The sequence below is a fragment of the Tursiops truncatus genome, chromosome 15 (genome assembly GCF_011762595.2).
Source record: "Tursiops truncatus isolate mTurTru1 chromosome 15, mTurTru1.mat.Y, whole genome shotgun sequence".
In the NCBI taxonomy this organism is placed as follows: Eukaryota; Metazoa; Chordata; class Mammalia; order Artiodactyla; family Delphinidae; genus Tursiops; species Tursiops truncatus.
Genome location: NC_047048.1, coordinates 72,172,815 through 72,189,908, shown reverse-complemented (window position 1 = coordinate 72,189,908; position 17,094 = coordinate 72,172,815). Strand labels below are relative to the sequence as shown.

Sequence of the window (17,094 nt, the reverse complement as noted above, 5' to 3'; positions counted from 1 at the left end):
TTTGCCTTGACTCCTAGATGGAGAGGCTCTACAGGGAACAGCAAGCTATTCCCTGGTCATTAAGCCAGGTCATGGCCTCTGCCATCGACTGCACTACAGGCTGAGGAGCCCCACAGTAGCACAGACAGAAAGGGAGAGACAGACCACTATATGCAGTGGCCAGATTGGTCCAGGAGGCTCTGGCTTCCCCAGAGGCCAGGTAATACTGCCTGGATGCATCAGGTTAATGCCCTGTGGGGCAGACTTTGAACCATAGGAGATGGGGGACAGGAAGGACCCAATGGATAAATTCTTCTCACCTTCTCCTCCTGAGGGATGCTCTAAGACAGAGGAGTTCATACAACCTCTCTGAGGATGTACTGTGAGCCCAAGGAATTAGCCACACTGGTTACAAAACTGTGAACCTCTCAGGAATGCAGCCTCTTACCTTTGCTCTCCTCCCTCCCTGCCTCACTTTTTCCTTCAACCTGGTTTCTGTTGTTCCACAAACCCAGTGAAGTGTTAGCATGTAAACTTTTGACACAGGCTCTATTTTCTGGGGAACCCAGGATAAGACAATAGTCTCCTTGAGAAATAGAAAAAGAACAAGAAAATAAGCTGAAAAAAAGTAGGAAGAGAGAAATCGTTAAGATGGAAGATATTTTTTAAATAGTAAGAAAAAATAAATCCCAAATCTCTTCTTGGAGGAAAACCATCCCAGTATAGCAGTCAGGGTTCTATAGTGAGTTCTATATTGCAAAAGAAGCTGATCCTGATGATTCAGGAGCAAGCAAGTTGTTTAAAGAGGTATCGAGTAGCTCACTATGTCATTGTGAGGGCTGAAAAGCCAGACTGAAGGTTAAGCAATGCCCCGAACCATACCCAGTTCTGCCTGATGAGGAAACTGCTGCTGCTGTCACCACCCTCCCAAAGCCAGGACCTTGACCTTGAAACTACTGTTGGGGCTGCACTGTCAAAGCTCATTGCCTGTGCCATCTGGACCCATGGAAATGGAAACTCCATGTAGAACCTGATTCCCCGTGTAGCTCACTTCCCATTCATTCCATGAAGGTCAAATACACACATCCTAATGGTGAGGGAGGCTGGGAATTTGAGTTCTGATGAATAATTTCTCCAAATATAAAAAAGCTATTCAAAAGATGATGGGAAGTGATGAATCAGACAGATGTCTACTATAAGCAATTAAATAGATACACCTCTCAGGAGGCAGATAAAAGATAAGTGAAAGAGAACAAAAATATTTTAAAAATAGTTCTGGCATGACCGATGATCTGGAATAGTGCTGTGCAATGGGAATATAATGTAAGCTGTGTATGTAATTAAAATTTTTCTCTGGGACACATTAAAAAGTAAAAAAGAAATATATGAAGTTAATTTTAATACTTTATGTAATCCAATATATCCAAAATATTATGATTTCAACATGTAATCAATATAAAAGTTATTAAAGAGACATTTTTCATTCTTTTTTCTTATATCAAGTCTTGGAAATCCGGTGTATATTTTAAACTTACAGCCCATTTCAATTCAGACCAGTCACATTTCAAATAATGTAATTGTCACACGCAGCTAGTGGATAGTATAGCAGATAGTGTAGAGATTGAAGAAATAAAATCAGAACCCTATTTCACATCGTTTAAACAAAAATAAATTCCAAATGAGTTAAAGACAAATCTAAAAAATCAAACCATTAAAATCTTAGAACACCTGTAACACTATACCTACTTAGCCCTCAATCAGATCTTGTGACCCATCTGCAATGCAGATGACAGATAAAGGGTTAATATCTATATATACAAAGAGCATCTGCAGATTAGTATCAGCATTAAACTGGCTAGACACTATCACTAGACTATTCATAGAAGAACAAATCCAAATGGTGAATAAACCTAAAAAGATGTTCAACTTCCCTAGGAGTCAGGGAAATGCAAATTACATAACAATGAGATATCACTTTACTCACATCACACTAGCAAATCAATCGGGAGCATGATAACATCTACTACAAGCTGGGAAGGGACTCTCTTCACCACATTCCAGTAGCGATGACCTTGTTGGAGAGCAATCTGGCAAAATGTATATCAAAGTAAAACAACTCCACATACTCTTTGACCCAGCAATCTCATGCCCAGGAATCCATCCCATTGAAATCAAAGCACCAGAATATATGTAGCTGTGGTTATTCACATCAACCATCAACATGATTGCAATAAAACCCTAAAAACAAAGTGTCTACTCAGAAGAATAGTTGAATACTTTGTGGTACATTTATATCATGACATGTCGCACAGCCATTAAAAAAGAATTTCTTAAACCTCTATCTAGTGACTTGAGGGAACTTTTATCTTTCATCTCTGCAAGATGCAGAGAAATGTACTATAAACTGTGGTTCGATTTCTGTAAGAGATACGGACAGAAATCTACATAGGTATATACATTTGCATCTGAGTTTATGAGCATGAAAAAATATAGAGGAATATAATACATCTGCTAGCAAGGCTACCTGGGAGGAGGAAAAGCAGATGGTACAGATGGAGAGACAAATAGGAAGGGAGGAAAGAAAATATGAGAATAGGAGAAAAGTGAGAAGGGGGGTTAAAAGGAAAAAACTATTATTTCAAATAAGGACAATTTTTGTAAAAGTTATCACGCGTGTGTGAACAGGGAAAACGTATCTCCATATAAATCTATTGTATACATCTTGTTAATCACGGTAACACCTTACTTGATTTTTTGACTACTCGTTCTGTGGATTTCTAACAGGTAAGTTAAAGTTTCTCACAAAACTGTGGATTTGTTGTTTTTTCTTGTAATTCTATCAGGTTTAGTATTATATATCTCAATTCTATGTTACTAGGCACATATAAGCACAAAGACTAAACTTATTGGTAGATTAAATATTTCATCAAAATCTATTTTTGTCTTTTCAAATCATACTGGATATTTTTGCCTTGAAATCTATTTTACCTAATGCTAAAATTGGTGCTTTCCCTTTGCTGGCATTTGCCTGGAATACCTTTTTCCATCTCAGTATTTTCAGTTTTTCTATATTGCCCTGTTTTTGCTGTCTCTTATAAAACATCACACAGTTTGACTTTTTAAACTCAAGAGTCTTTGTCTTTTAACGGTGAATGTAATAGATTTACATTTATTATGGTTATTGATATATTTGCACATGTTCTACCAATTTACCATGGATTTTCTATTGCATATGCTGTTTTCATGCTTCTCTTTCACCCCTGCTTTTTGGTTAGTTGATAGCATTTTGTTTGTCCTCAATTTTTCTTCTGATGATTTGGAAAATGTATATTCTGTTCCTATTATCTTTATATCTTTGACGCACATAGTTAAGCATATTCTTAATCGACATCTAGAGTTAATTAACATCTGTATCTTCCCACTAAATAAAATGAGAATCTTAGCATGCTTTTACTTTTCTCTCCTACCTCCTTCCCAGATTTCATACCTCTCAACCCCATGTTATCATCTTAGCTTTTAGTTAATTATTATAAGTAAAGATATTTATTTAAACTTAAAAATAAACCTTTCCCAGCGGTGCGCAGAATTATAAGGATGTCTGCAGAGATTTGAAAAATGGCAACAAATGAAAGTATCAGCATCTTTAGTTCAGCATCCTTGGCTGTGGAGTCACTTTTACCTGAGAATCCTCTGCAGGAACCATTTAAAAATGCTTGGAACTATATGTTGAATAATTATACAAAGTTCCAGATGGCAACATGGGGATGCCTCATAGTTCATGAGGTCCTTTGTTTCTTGTTCTGTTTACCTGCATTTTTGTTTCAATTTATACCTTACATGAAAAAGTACAAAATTCAAAAGGATAAACCAGAAACGTTGGGAAATCAATGGAAATGTTTTAAAGTACTTCTCTTTAATCACTTTTGTATCCAGCTTCCTTTGATTTGTGGAACCTATTATTCTACAGAGTATTTCAATACTCCTTATGATTGGCAAACAATGCCAAGATGGTACATGCTTTTGGCAAGATGGTTTGGCTGTGCAGTGATTGAGGATACATGGCACTACTTCCTGCATAGGCTCTTACACCACAAAACACTATATAATCATATTCATAAAATTCATAAAAATTCATAAAAAATTCATCATGAGTTTCAGGCTCCATTTGGAATGGAAGCTGTATACGTACATCCTCTGGAAACCCTAATTCTTGGAACTGGATTTTTTCATTGGAATCATGCTTTTATGTGATCATGTTCTTCTTCCTTGGGCCTGGGTGACCATTAGTTTGATAGAAACTGTTGATGTCCACAGTGGTTATGACATTCCTCTCAACCCTTTAAGTCTCATTCCTTTCTATGCTGGTTCTCAGCAGTCAGGATTTCCACCACATGAACTTCATTGGAAACTATGTTTCGACATTTACATGGTGGGATAGACTTTTTGGAACAGACTCTCAATTTACTGCCTACAATGAGAAGATGAAGGTTGAGAAAAAGACTGAATAAACATCTCACATAAACCTTCCTGAAGATACACATTTCCTGAATTGAAGTTAGTAGCTAACATTGCTTCTGGGGAGTGGAAATAAACATGTCTTGGTTGCTAAGTGATAAAAAATACATTAACAACTTTTAATTATCTTCCTAGTGGGAACTTTTATATGTTTAAGTACAGTTTCTCTGAGGAAGCTTTAAAGGCCATGTTGCTAACCTCACAAAAAGGATTTAAGTAATGGAAGGAGTATTAATGTAGGTCTTTTCCCCAAGTTGTACTATAGGCCTGAAGCTGAAATTGGTCTTCAAACCTTTTATTTTATTTTATTTTATTTTATTTTTTAAATTTACTTTTATTTATTTATTTTTGGCTGCATTGGGTCTTCGTTGCTGAGCGAGCGGGCTTTCTCTAGTTGCAGTGAGCGGGGTCTACTCTTCATTGTGGTGCGCGGGTTTCTCATTGTGGTGACTTCTCTTTGTTTTGGAGCATGGGCTCTAGGCGTGCGGGTTTCAATAGTTGTAACACATGGGCTCAGTAGTTGTGGCTCGCGGGCTCTAGAGCGCAGGCTCAGTAGTTGTGGTGCACAGGCTTAGTTGCTCCGTGGCTTGTGGGATCTTCCCAGACCAGGGCTCGAACCCGTGTCCCCTGCACTGGCAGGCGGATTCTTAACCACTGTGCCACCAGGGAAGCCCTCTTCAAATCTTTTAAATATATAGTGGCCATTTCAAGAACTCTTAGTAGCATTGAACTTTAAACACTTTTTTGGAATTTGCTTAAAGATCAAATGCCATGGGTTGAACCACACCAATCTGTACAGTGTGAGGGAGTGCTAACTCTGAAACAGCCAGCACTGGGAATTTCTACTCTTATCTGGAGCTGACCAGTTTGGGGTGATTCTCTTTCTTTGAGAAGTCCTTTTTGATTACAATGTACTACTCTTATCTATAAATTAAGGCATTTCTGAATTGATGAAAGACTATTTTAGTCTAAAGGTTTTCAGGTTACTTGAATTTTTTAAACACTGGGCTTTATTTCTGCTACGTACCCTTTCATTTTTGCACATCAAGTTTTCATTATACTTAAAGCTGTATCTTGAAACTTTGTGTACTGACTTGCTGTATTTGCACTTGGAGCTATTAAAACAAATGATTTTGTTTGATTAAATAAATAAATAAATAAACCTTTCTGGTTTCCTTGCTTACCTGTGCTTCTTATATCACACATTTTCTTCCTAAATTTATTTTCTCTTTGTTGGAGTATATCTTCTACACCAGTGGGCTCTCAACCAGAGGCTATCCTGCACCCCTTCCCAATGTGGGGGTGTTTTGCATTGTCATAGTGATGGAGGAGGAATGCTACTGGCATTTAGTAGACGGCAGTGAAAGACACTAAGCAACCGGCAGCGTGGGGATCCGTCTTACATGATGAACAATTGTTCCACCCAAAATGCCAGCAGGACCCTGTTGAGAAATGCTATTCTGTATGGACTGTGAGTTGCAAACTTTTTTAGTCTGCTTGTGTCTTAAAATGTCTTTATGATGCTCTTACGTTTGCTTGATAGCTTGGTTGGGTAAAGATTCCTAAATTCACAAGTATTTGGCCAGAGAAATTTGGAGATATCATTCTGTTGTTTTCTTGCTTACAAAGTTGCAAATGAGAAGGCTGATTATTGTATTCTCATTCCACCCTAGATAATTTTATTTCACTTCCTTTTTATCCTTGGTGTCCTGAAATTTCATCATGATGTAATTAGTTGTAGGCCTTTTACAGTCTTCTTATAAATTACAGGACACTATTCCTGTGAACTGGAGAGGACCTAAACTAGGTCCTCTCAATATAAGAGCTCATGTATTTAAGTTTTAAGAAAATGGCTTGAATTATTGCCTTGCTTCAGGGATTCTCTCCTTCCTTCACTTTCTTCTCTCATTCTGTAACTCACGTTAAGCAGACAGTGAACTTGTGCATCTCTTTCTTAATACTTTGTTCATACTTCCCATGTATTTCTTCTTTTGCACTGCATTTTGGGAGACTTCCTTAGCTTGATCTTCTGGTTTACTAACTAACTCTTCAAACTATTTTGCCCTTCAACCCATCTATTGAGATTTTTATTTTTAAAAGAATTATTAGTTTTATTTTAAAAAGAAAAAACTTTTTCATTTACAAAACTTTGGGGTGCTTTTGAAAAACATTGATGTGATAAGCTCTCTCATGTGACCAAGCTTTTCATGATACTTTTCCTATAGTCTGGTTCTATTTGCTTTCTTAACTCTGTTTCATCACCTGTTAACCAGGAATAATAATACCTACCACTCCATTTCATTGTGATGATTAGAGTTAACATAACACGATGCCTGGTATGTAGTGAGCTAAATACTTGTTGGATGAATATACAAAGCAGAATAATAAATGTAATATACCTGGCACATATATAGTAGGCCCTCATTAAATGGAAGCATGTTACCATTATTATTATTATCCCTGTTAATATTTGCTGAGACAGTGGCATTCAAGGATTTTACATTCTTGGTTTCAACCAGGTGAGAACACCGCCACCTCTCCCACGCCCAGATCCACGACACGGACTGCTTTGTAACTTTGCCGAGGCACGAACTTGAACTACAAATTGGCAGGCTGGTGAGTGGGAGTGGGAATCTGCCCAGCATCTGTCTCCCAAAATGGCTTTTTATGTTTTTATTTAATATGTGAAGCCAGTTAACCCTCACCACCACCCTGAAAGGCAGATGTCATTATCCCCGTTTTATAGGATGATAAACCTGAAGAAATTCACAAGGCAGTGGTTTAGGCTTCTGCGCTCAGCAGTCAGACAGATGGGGTTCTTTCTGACTCAAGAAATGGATGCTCTGGGGCTTCCCTGGTGGCGCAGTGGTTGAGAGTCCGCCTGCCGATGCAGGGGACACGGGTTCGTGCCCCGGTCCGGGAAGATCCCACATGCCGCGGAGCGGCTGGGCCCGTGAGCCATGGCCGCTGAGCCTGCGCGTCTGGAGCCTGTGCTCCGCAACGGGAGAGGCCACAACAGTGAGAGGCCCGCGTACAGCAAAAAAAAAAAAAAAAAAAAAAAGGGAAGACCAGGTCCTTTTCCTCTTCCAGGCTTGCAGCTCCTGTGAGTACTCCCCCTTCCCCTTAGCAGAGACTAGAAGGGGGCTGCTGGCAAAGCCGCAGTGCAGTTCTCAGAATCCCAGTGCCAGCACCACAAAGCGGCGTGTGGAGAGGTGGGTTTCAGCTGAGAGACAATAGCTTGATAACTTAATAGGTGACATTCTATGCTCCGCGGCATGTGGGATATTCCCGGACCGGGGCAAGAACCCGCGTCCCCTGCATCGGCAGGCAGACTCTCAACCACTGTGCCACCAGGGAAGCCCTTCCCCATTTTAAAAAAAATTTATTTTATTTATTTATTTTTGGCCGCGTTGGGTCTTCGTTGCTGTGCGCGGGCTTTCTCTAGTTGTGGATGGTGGTGGCTACTCTAGTTGCGGAGCACGGGCTCTGGGCACGCGGGCTTCAGTAGTTGTGGCTCACAGGCTCTAGCACGCAGGCTCAGTAGTTGTGGTGCACGGGCTTAGTTGCTCCGTGGCACATGGGATCTTCCCGGACCAGGGCTTGAACCTGTGTCCCCTGCATTGGCAGGCAGATTCTTAACCACTGCGCCACCAGGGAAGCCCTCCCATCTTCTTTCGTGGGATTCCTGGGAGCACCACTCCAGCATCACTCAATGACCTTGGCAGTGGCCATTTCTTCCTGTGACACCGGTTGAATCCAGTTTGCAGGTTTTTAAACACTATCAGAAGGCTTCTTATGCCCCTGCAGACACCAGCACCTGCTGTGCAGCACCCCGTCGTCAAAGGTCTGCATCCCACACTCATAGCCCCTCCTCTGAGCTCAGACACCAGCACAAGCTGGCCAGGAACCCCTCCTCAGAGGTTTCTGAAACCACGTCTAAGTTTTAATAACGCCAATGTGTTTCCTTTGTTCCTTGAGCCTTAGAGGTGGTAGATGCTTCCTGCAGTCACTGCCTCTGTGGCAACATCGAGTCCTTTTGATCCTTTTTTAGTTTTCTTCTTAACAACTTTATACCTAGTTAATAATGCTTTATATTAATTGATCTTTTTGAAATAACTGGTGTGGTTTCTAACTCCTGACCAGATAGACCCTGACTCATACATAGCCTGGAAGGGGTAGACCATCCCCTAGGCCAAGATGTGACCGTACACCTAAATGAAGACATAAAATCTCCAATGGAAGTGGGTGAACTTCAGAAGAGGATTGGTCAGCCATTGAAGACTGGACCAGCGAGAGCCAGCAGCACAGACCCCAGCAGGACATCCTCAGCAGTGACAAGAGGACAAACCATCGTCATCCGTAGCCTGGATGACTGTAAGGAGCTCTGTTGGAGGATGAGACCACGACTCAGGATGGCGACCAGGTAGATTTAGTGCTTCCTTATGTACAGGAGCACATGGCTGCTCAGCATAGCCTCATGAGCAAAGCAAACGGTTAATCTTACATAGGTTTGGGGAAGAGTTTGCTTCGGGATTACATTGGTTCCAAAAGCGGGAGTGGGGTGATGCCAGCCTCAGAAGCATGTTCCTTTCAGTGAATCCACTGCAGATTAGCTGGTTTTCAAAGCACAGACTGTCACTGATTGGTTGGTTTCAGAGGCAGGATCAGTGACATGAGTTGCCCTTGACCTGTTAGACAGGTTTAAGACCAGTTCTCTTGTTTATTTATTACTAGGACTATAGAAAAATCAGTCTTTTCCTAGGAGTGCACAGGCTTTTTAATATTCACATCCCATTTGGTCCTCCTGCTTCCATCTTTGAATCCTACCAGCCATTCTCAACACAATCTGATCACAGCAACCAAGAGATCTTTTTGCAAAACTCAAGTTGGATCGTGTCATTCCCCTGCTTCCAACCCTCTCATGGATTCCTGTTGCACGTAGAACAAAACTGAAACTCTCCACAGCAGAGCTGACAAGACCTGCATTAGCTGGCTTCTCCCTGCCCTTCTCTTCCCTTTGTTTGATCTAACGACCCAGTTCAAGTCAGGATCTCTCCTACCTCCAGGTCTTCCCACATTGCTGGCCCTTCTGCCTGGAACACTCTCCCCTTCACCCTTCACCTGGAAAACTCCTATTCATCCATCAAGTCTCAATATAATCATCACCTCCTCAGAGAGGACCTCCATGACTGTGCAGTCCTTCTGCTTTGGTTGCTGAAATGTGGGGAAATGAGCCTACTCATTCTCCTATAACATTTATCCCTGTTTATAATAACACATTTTTAAATTAATTAATTAATTTAGTTAGTTATTTGCTTGTTTGTTTGCTGTCTATCTCCCCTGCAGGGCTATGAATGCTCTGAGGGCAGAGACTGCGTTTGTTTTGCTCACCACTATACAACCAGTGGCTGGCGTACACCAAGCACTCAGCAAATATTTGCGGAAAGAACAGATAAACTCTCAAGTAGGGGAGTCTTCCTACAATAAACAGGAGCCCCTCCACATGGTCTCCTCCCCTAGCCAGACCTCCACGGCCAGGCCCTCTAGCAAGATTAATTTTCTGGCCATGGCATGTGGGATCTTAGCTCCCCGACCAGGGATCAAAGCTGCGACCTCTGTAGTGGAAGCATGGAGTCTTAACCACTGAACCTCTAGGGAAGTCCCAAGAGTGGGTCTTCATTTCTTCTACCATGGCCACCTCAGCTTCTCAAGAAACAGGCACCTGCTCCAGACAAACCAGGCCAGTTCAATAACACTCATGGAGGAGTTTAGGGAGCAAAGGAAGCATCGGCCAATACAGGAACCCTCACCCCACACCAAGGCTCTGATCTCTAGGGCTGGGCTTACAATTAGAGGGATGAAGACAAGGGATGATGAGTCAAAGGGGCCCTGGGTCAGCAAGGCTACCTCACTCTCCCCCCACACCCAACACACACACACACACCCCACATCTGTTTGGCCATTAATAACAACCCCCAATGACTGAACGCCTACTCAGAGCTACAAGCAGAAACTTTACTTGGTTTTACCTCATATAACTCCCTCACCAGCCCCACGAATCAATTTCTAGTATTATCCCTATTTTACAGATGAGGATAATACATTTCAGAGAGGTCAAGCAAACTGCCTGAGGACCCACGGTAAACATGGCAATACTCAGCCTGCATAGCCACAGCAATCGTCAAAGTAGTGAAATTCTCACGCATTATTAGCTGGTAAATAGTAGACGCCTCAAACCCCTGAGCGTTTTCTCCACTCCCCCAGCAGCCCTGACCTCTCCTGCCACCTCTAACCCCTTCACCGCCCCACATTCCAGTAACTAAAGGGTTAAAGCAAAGCGGCCCTGGAAGGGGCAGAGAAACCCTCTAGGAATCTTCTCCAGCAGCTGTCTGTTCTGATCTGTCAGTAGTCATGCCTCACTGGCTGCTAAGTATTTCACATTATTATTTAGGATGCTCTGCTTCTGTTGTAACTAAGATCTTCCCGCTGGAGAATTAGATCCAGGGAGCCCAGCTTCGCGTTGGCCAGGGGCTCATCTCCGGTTTGGAGGGATGCAGTGGGCTGTAAGAGCAGTCCCCCGCCCCCTTCCCCGCCCCCGCTTGAGTCCAGAAAGCAGCAGATTCACCACCAAATCCTAGTATGCTTGCCATTTTCTAAGAAATTATTGAGCCATTGCTGTGTGTCCTCTCTCAGTGAAGCCATTTACAGGGTACTTGCCGGGGCGGGGGGTGGGCAGGGCGCTCCGGATCTAAAGGATGGCCATTTGGTGGTTTCCAGGGCATGGACGCCAAGGTTAGAGTCCACTTGTTCAAGCCCCAGATCTGCCACTTAAGAGCCATAGAGCAAATGACTTAACCTGTCTGTGCTTCAGTTTCCTTTTGTGAAAAATGGGAGTAATAATAATAATAATTCTGACTCCAGCGGGTTGGGGTGAAGGTTCAATTAAATGCAGTATGTAAAAGTCCCTAAGAGTAAATAAAATTAATGTAAAATCCTTGAAACAGTGCCTGTCCCTACCCTAATGCTATATTGGTAAGTGGTAGCTATTAGTTCTGTTTACTAGGTGTGCTAGCCATTTTGCAAATCTCACTGAATACACTGAATACGGTCCCCTGATGCCCTGCCGCAACACGCGCCCGCGCGCGCGCACACACACGGAGATACGGATGCTGGTAGATGATTTCCTACGCCAGCAGAGGGCTCCGGGCTCACACAAGTGGCTGGAGCAGGTCCCTGCCGGGGCTGACAGCTGACAGCTCACCAAGGTCTCCACCTCCCACGCCCTGCTCCGCTTCCGCTCACACACATATAAGGTAAGCCCCCAGTTCCTGGAGGAACGATCTTCGCAAATTAAGTCCCTTATGTGAACCCCCAACCTGCAAGAGCTGAAGCTAGACTTGCTGTCTGCCTCCTGCCCTTTGCTTCCCACTGAAAGAACCAAGTCACCATGACTTCTCTTAATGATGCTTTAGTCGCCTGGTTTAGTCTTTTTTCTTCTCTTTCTGAGGCAGAGAGATGTCTTAAGGGAGACAGCGCAATGTTGCAGGAGAGACCCAGGTCTTGAAATTAGAATTGGATTTTAATATTGGCTTCACCCCTCCACCAAATAACCCTGGGCAAATGGCTAACTCTCGGTGCCTCAGTTTCTTCATTTGTATAATAAAGGTAATAAGAGTATGTACCTCATAGGAATGTGAGGATCGAAGGAGATAAATCATGTAAAGACCTTAGCGCAAAGTCTCATATGTAATCCCGGCCTAACAAGTGTTTGACGAAAAGAGTGAAACGCCCAGGTGTATTGTTTTCAGTGATGAGTATAAAGAGAAGGTCATGTACTGCGAGGTAAGACTGACTTGGGTACAAAACAGGCTGTGTGCCAAGTTTCTTTGCATCTCTAAACCTCAGTCTTCCTCATCTGTAAAATGGGCACCCTGGGGCTTCCTTGGTGGTGCAGTAGCTAAGAATCCACCTGCCAATATAGGGGACACAGGTTCGATCCCTGGTCCGGGAAGATCCCACATGCTGTGGAGCAACTAAGCCCGTGTACCACAACTACTGAGCCTGCACTCTAGAGCCTGCGAGCCACAACTACTGAGGCTGTGTGCCACAACTACTGAAGCCCGTGTGCCTGGAACCCGTGCTCCGCAACAAGAGAAGCCACCACAATGAGAAGCCTGTGCACTGCAACGAAGAGCAGGCCCTGCTTGCCGCAACAAGAGAAAAGCCTGCACACTGCAACGAAGACCCAATGCAGCCAAAAATGAAATAAAAATCATAATAAATAAAAGGACACCCTAGAGCTCCATTGAAAATTGGCAGTTTGTATTTTTTTAATAAATTTATTTATGTATTTATTTTTGGCTGCATTGGGTCTTCGCTGCTGCACACGGGCTTTCTCTAGTTGCAGCAAGTGGACTACTCTTCATTGCGGTGCATGGGCTTCTCATTGCGGTGGCTTCTCTTGTTGCGGAGCACGGCCTCCAGGCACACGGGCTTCAGTAGTTGTGGCTCACGGGCTTAGTTGCTCCGCGGCATGTGGGATCTTCCTGCACCAGGGCTCGAACCTGTGTCCCCTGCATTGGCAGGCAGATTCTTAACCACTGTGCCACCAGGGAAGTCCCTAAATTTCGCAGTTTTAAATGAGATCATGTATGTAACAGTCCCCAACATAAGTCTTGGCACATAGTAGACCCATAATAAATATGGGTTCTATTTCTTTTAGCAGATAAATGTAGGTTTCGATTTTTATGAGCCACCATATCAGAAATCCTTCTGATATGGTGGCAGGAATTGTATTTCAACAATAATTGTTTGTGAGAAGGGACATGCTTAACTTATGAGTGTTTAGGAAGATTCAACCACAGCATGAGTCAAGTTCATGGAGACCAGTTATCCATGGTGTCTTTTTGTTTATTTGATGGTGCAATACATAAGATCTTGACCATGTACTGTGTACTAGATACGCTCTAGGTGCTGGGAATATAGCCAGGGACACGACTATCAGCATCCCTGCTGTCATGGAGTCTATAAGTAACGTGGAAGTCAGAAAACAAAGTAGTCATATGACATCAAGTGCAATAAAGGAGACTGGAGCAGGATAAGGAAACAGAGTGGGGTTGGAGGGGCTGGATCAGAGAAGATAGGGTGGTCAGGGAAGACTTGCCTAAAGAGGTATTAGACCATGACCTATTGAATAAAGTGAAGAGTAAGCCATGTGATGATTGGGGAAAGAGCATTCCAGGAGAGGGAACAGCAAGTGCAAAGGCACAGAGGTGGGAAGAAACTGTGTTCAAGGAATGGGAAATTAGAGCTGTAAGACTCAAGCAGAGTGAGCTATGGGAAATTAGAGCTGTAAGACTCAAGCAGAGTGAGCTACGGGAGCGTGGAAAGTAGTCAAGTGCCAGACCATCTGAAGTCTTTTAGATGATGGCGACAATATTGTCTAAGCCCCCCAGCACTCTAAAGATGGACCACAGTACGGCATAGGTGGATGCTGATAGGAATAACCAAGGCATCGATTTGTAGGGGAGAGGGGATGAAATACACCTGCACCTATAGGATTGCCCTTACGGAGGATCAGAGAAGGTGCATTTGTAACAGGAGGAGACGCAGAACACTCAGGCTCTGATGCAGGTAGATTGGTGGATTTGCAATGAGAAGATGAGATTGTTTTCTTCTTATTGTTTCTTTTCCCTTCTTTATTCTTTCCTTCTTTTCTTTTTTCTTTTTTTCTTTTTTTGTCAGCGAGATAAGAAGGTCATCAGTTAAGAGTAAGGAGTTGAGGGCAGAAGAGAGAAGATTCGAGATAGCCTCTGGGTGAGTGAGAGTGAATTGGCCAGGGATTTCCCCATGATGGGGAGGACCCATTTGAGGGTCTGTATTTTCCTCTGGCCCCAGTTAATTGCTGAGCACAGGTGTGACATGTGGTGATTTAGGCTTAAGCAGAGTTGGGATTCTGCAGGTGAGTAGATGGAGAGAGAAGGGGGCACGGGAGTTGAGGGTGAACACAAGGGCATGATGATAGTGAAGAACAGGGTAAGGCAGTGAGCTGGGTAAGGGGGGAAGTGAAGCCACAAAGGGCAGACTACACAAATGTGGAAGTCAAAGGATTGGAGAACTGGGAGAAGTATTTTGATATGCTCCAGTTTCAGATGTGGTTTTAGAGGAACTAAGAAAATACAATGAATAGTTATTGAAGGCCTGCTGTAATTATTAAAAGTACATACAATTTATTGAGCACTTATTATGTGCCTGGCACCCTGCTAGGTATTGGACATTTACTGTATCTCATTTAATTCTCATGACAATCCATCAGGGTTGGTACTGTTATTATCCCCATTGTACAGATGAGGAGACTGAGCCTCAGAGAGATCTAGTAACTTACCCAAGAACGCACAGCTGGTAAGTAACTGTATGGTTAGGCCATTCAGGATGGCTGTTTTCTTGCTCTCTCTACATCCCCTGCTCAACCAGGTCCTGCTTCACTCACATGACTATCCAATTCTCTTAATTATAGGGCTTAATTAGTCCCTGGTAACTGATGTGCCAATTCCCCCTATAAACAGTACCCTCCTTCTCCCCCAGGTTGCAAAGGGAGACTGCTGCCATGTCTTGCCCACCATCTACCACACACAGTGGGGTGTCACTCTGGAACCCTTTGTGTAAGAGACCCCTGCCCAATAAGCCACTGATGTCTCTGTCTCTGTCTCCGGACTCTTTCTTCGGTCTTAGGGGCCTGCGAAGAGCAGTCCAACAGTTACAAAGGGCTCTGTATACTTACAAGGCCGAGGGATCATAACTATTTTGCCACACCAGCTGCCATACACTGTGCTGGATTCGTATAATGATAACATTCAGCTTCAGGTACATCTCTTAGCTGATCTCAGCCTGAAAACAGGGCATCTGGCCTCAGTTGCCCAGGGGTAGCAGCTGGGAGTGGAGGTGGAGGGATCTGGAATTCTTGTTTTGTGTAGTAGTCTTGGTGGAGCTGTCAGTCTGGGCGCCTGCCTTCCTTAGCTAAGGGGAGGGCATGTTACCTGAGCTCAGCCACCGGACTCTTGCTCCAGGGACCCTGACTCTGATCAAAGAAAGGTCTGATCTGATGGGCTTCCCTGGTGGCGCAGTGGTTGAGAGTCCGCCTGCCGATGCAGGGGACATGGGTTCGTGCCCCGGTCCGGGAGGATCCCACGTGCCGCAGAGCGGCTGTGCCCGTGAGTCATGGCTGCTGAGCCTGCGTGTCCGGAGCCTGTGCTCCACAACGGGAGAGGCCACAACAGTGAGAGGCCCGCGTACTGCAAAAAAAAAAAAAAAAGGTCTGATCAAGAAAGGGGAGAAAAAACCCAATCCAAAAACGGGCAGAAGACCTAAATAGACATTTCTCCAAAGAAGATATACAGACTGTCAACAAACACATGAAAGAATGCTCAACACCATTAATCATGAGAGAAATGCAAATCAAAACTACAATGAGATATCCTCTCACACCAGTCAGAATGGTCATCATCAAAAAATCTAGAAACAATAAATGCTGGAGAGGGTGTGGAGAAAAGGAAACCCTCTTGCACTGTTGGTGCGAATGTAAATTGATACAGCCACTGTGGAGAACAGTATGGAGGTTCCTTAAAAAACTACAAGTAGAACTACCATATGACCCAGCAATCCCACTACTGGGCATATACCCTGAGAAAACCATAATTCAAAAAGAGTCATGTACCAAAATGTTCATTGCAGCTCTATTTACAATAGCCCGGAGATGGAAACAACCTAAGTGTCCATCATCGGATGAATGGATAAAGATGGTGTGGCACGTATATACAATGGAATATTACTCAGCTATAAAAAGAAACGAAATTGAGCTATTTGTAATGAGGTGGATAGACCTAGAGTCTGTCATACAGAGTGAAGTAAGTCAGAAAGAGAAAGACAAATACCGTATGCTAACACATATATATGGAATTTAAGGGGAAAAAATGTCATGAAGAACCTAGGAGTAAGACAGGAATAAAGACACAGACCTACTAGAGAATGGACTTGAGGATATGGGGAGGGGGAAGGGTAAGCTGTGACAAAGCAAGAGAGAGGCATGGACATATATACACTACCAAATGTAAGGTAGCTAGCTAGTGGGAAGCAGCCGCATAGCACAGGGACATCAGCTCGGTGCTTTGTGACCGCCTGGAGGGGTGGGATAGGGAGGGTGGGAGGGAGGGAGACACAAGAGGGAAGAGATATGGGAACATATGTATATGTATAACTGATTCACTTTGTTATAAAGCAGAAACTAACACACCATTGTAAAGCAATTATACTCCAATAAAGATGTTAAAAAATAAAATAAAATAAAAAAGAAAGGGGAGAAAAGAATGGAACTAATGCATTTTGCTTACCTAAACGCCCAAAGCATCTCCAGCCTTTTCTAAGCCTAGTCCTCCAGCTTCCTGTCACCTCTGTGAATTAGCTACTAGCCTGCCAATATACTCCTTTTCTGCTAAAATTAGCCAGAGTTGGTTCCTGAAACTTGCAATTAAAGAACCTGCACTGGCAAATCAGGGGGGGAAAGAGACAAAGTATTGTAAAGCTAAAGTGAATGATTTATTCCTT

General features: G+C 43.3%; 1 pseudogene; it reads left to right on the top strand.

The window, feature by feature from the left end:
* Window positions 1-3,014: 3,014 nt before the first annotated feature.
* Window positions 3,015-12,472, top strand: LOC141276546 (methylsterol monooxygenase 1 pseudogene; annotated as a pseudogene).
* Window positions 12,473-17,094: the final 4,622 nt, after the last annotated feature.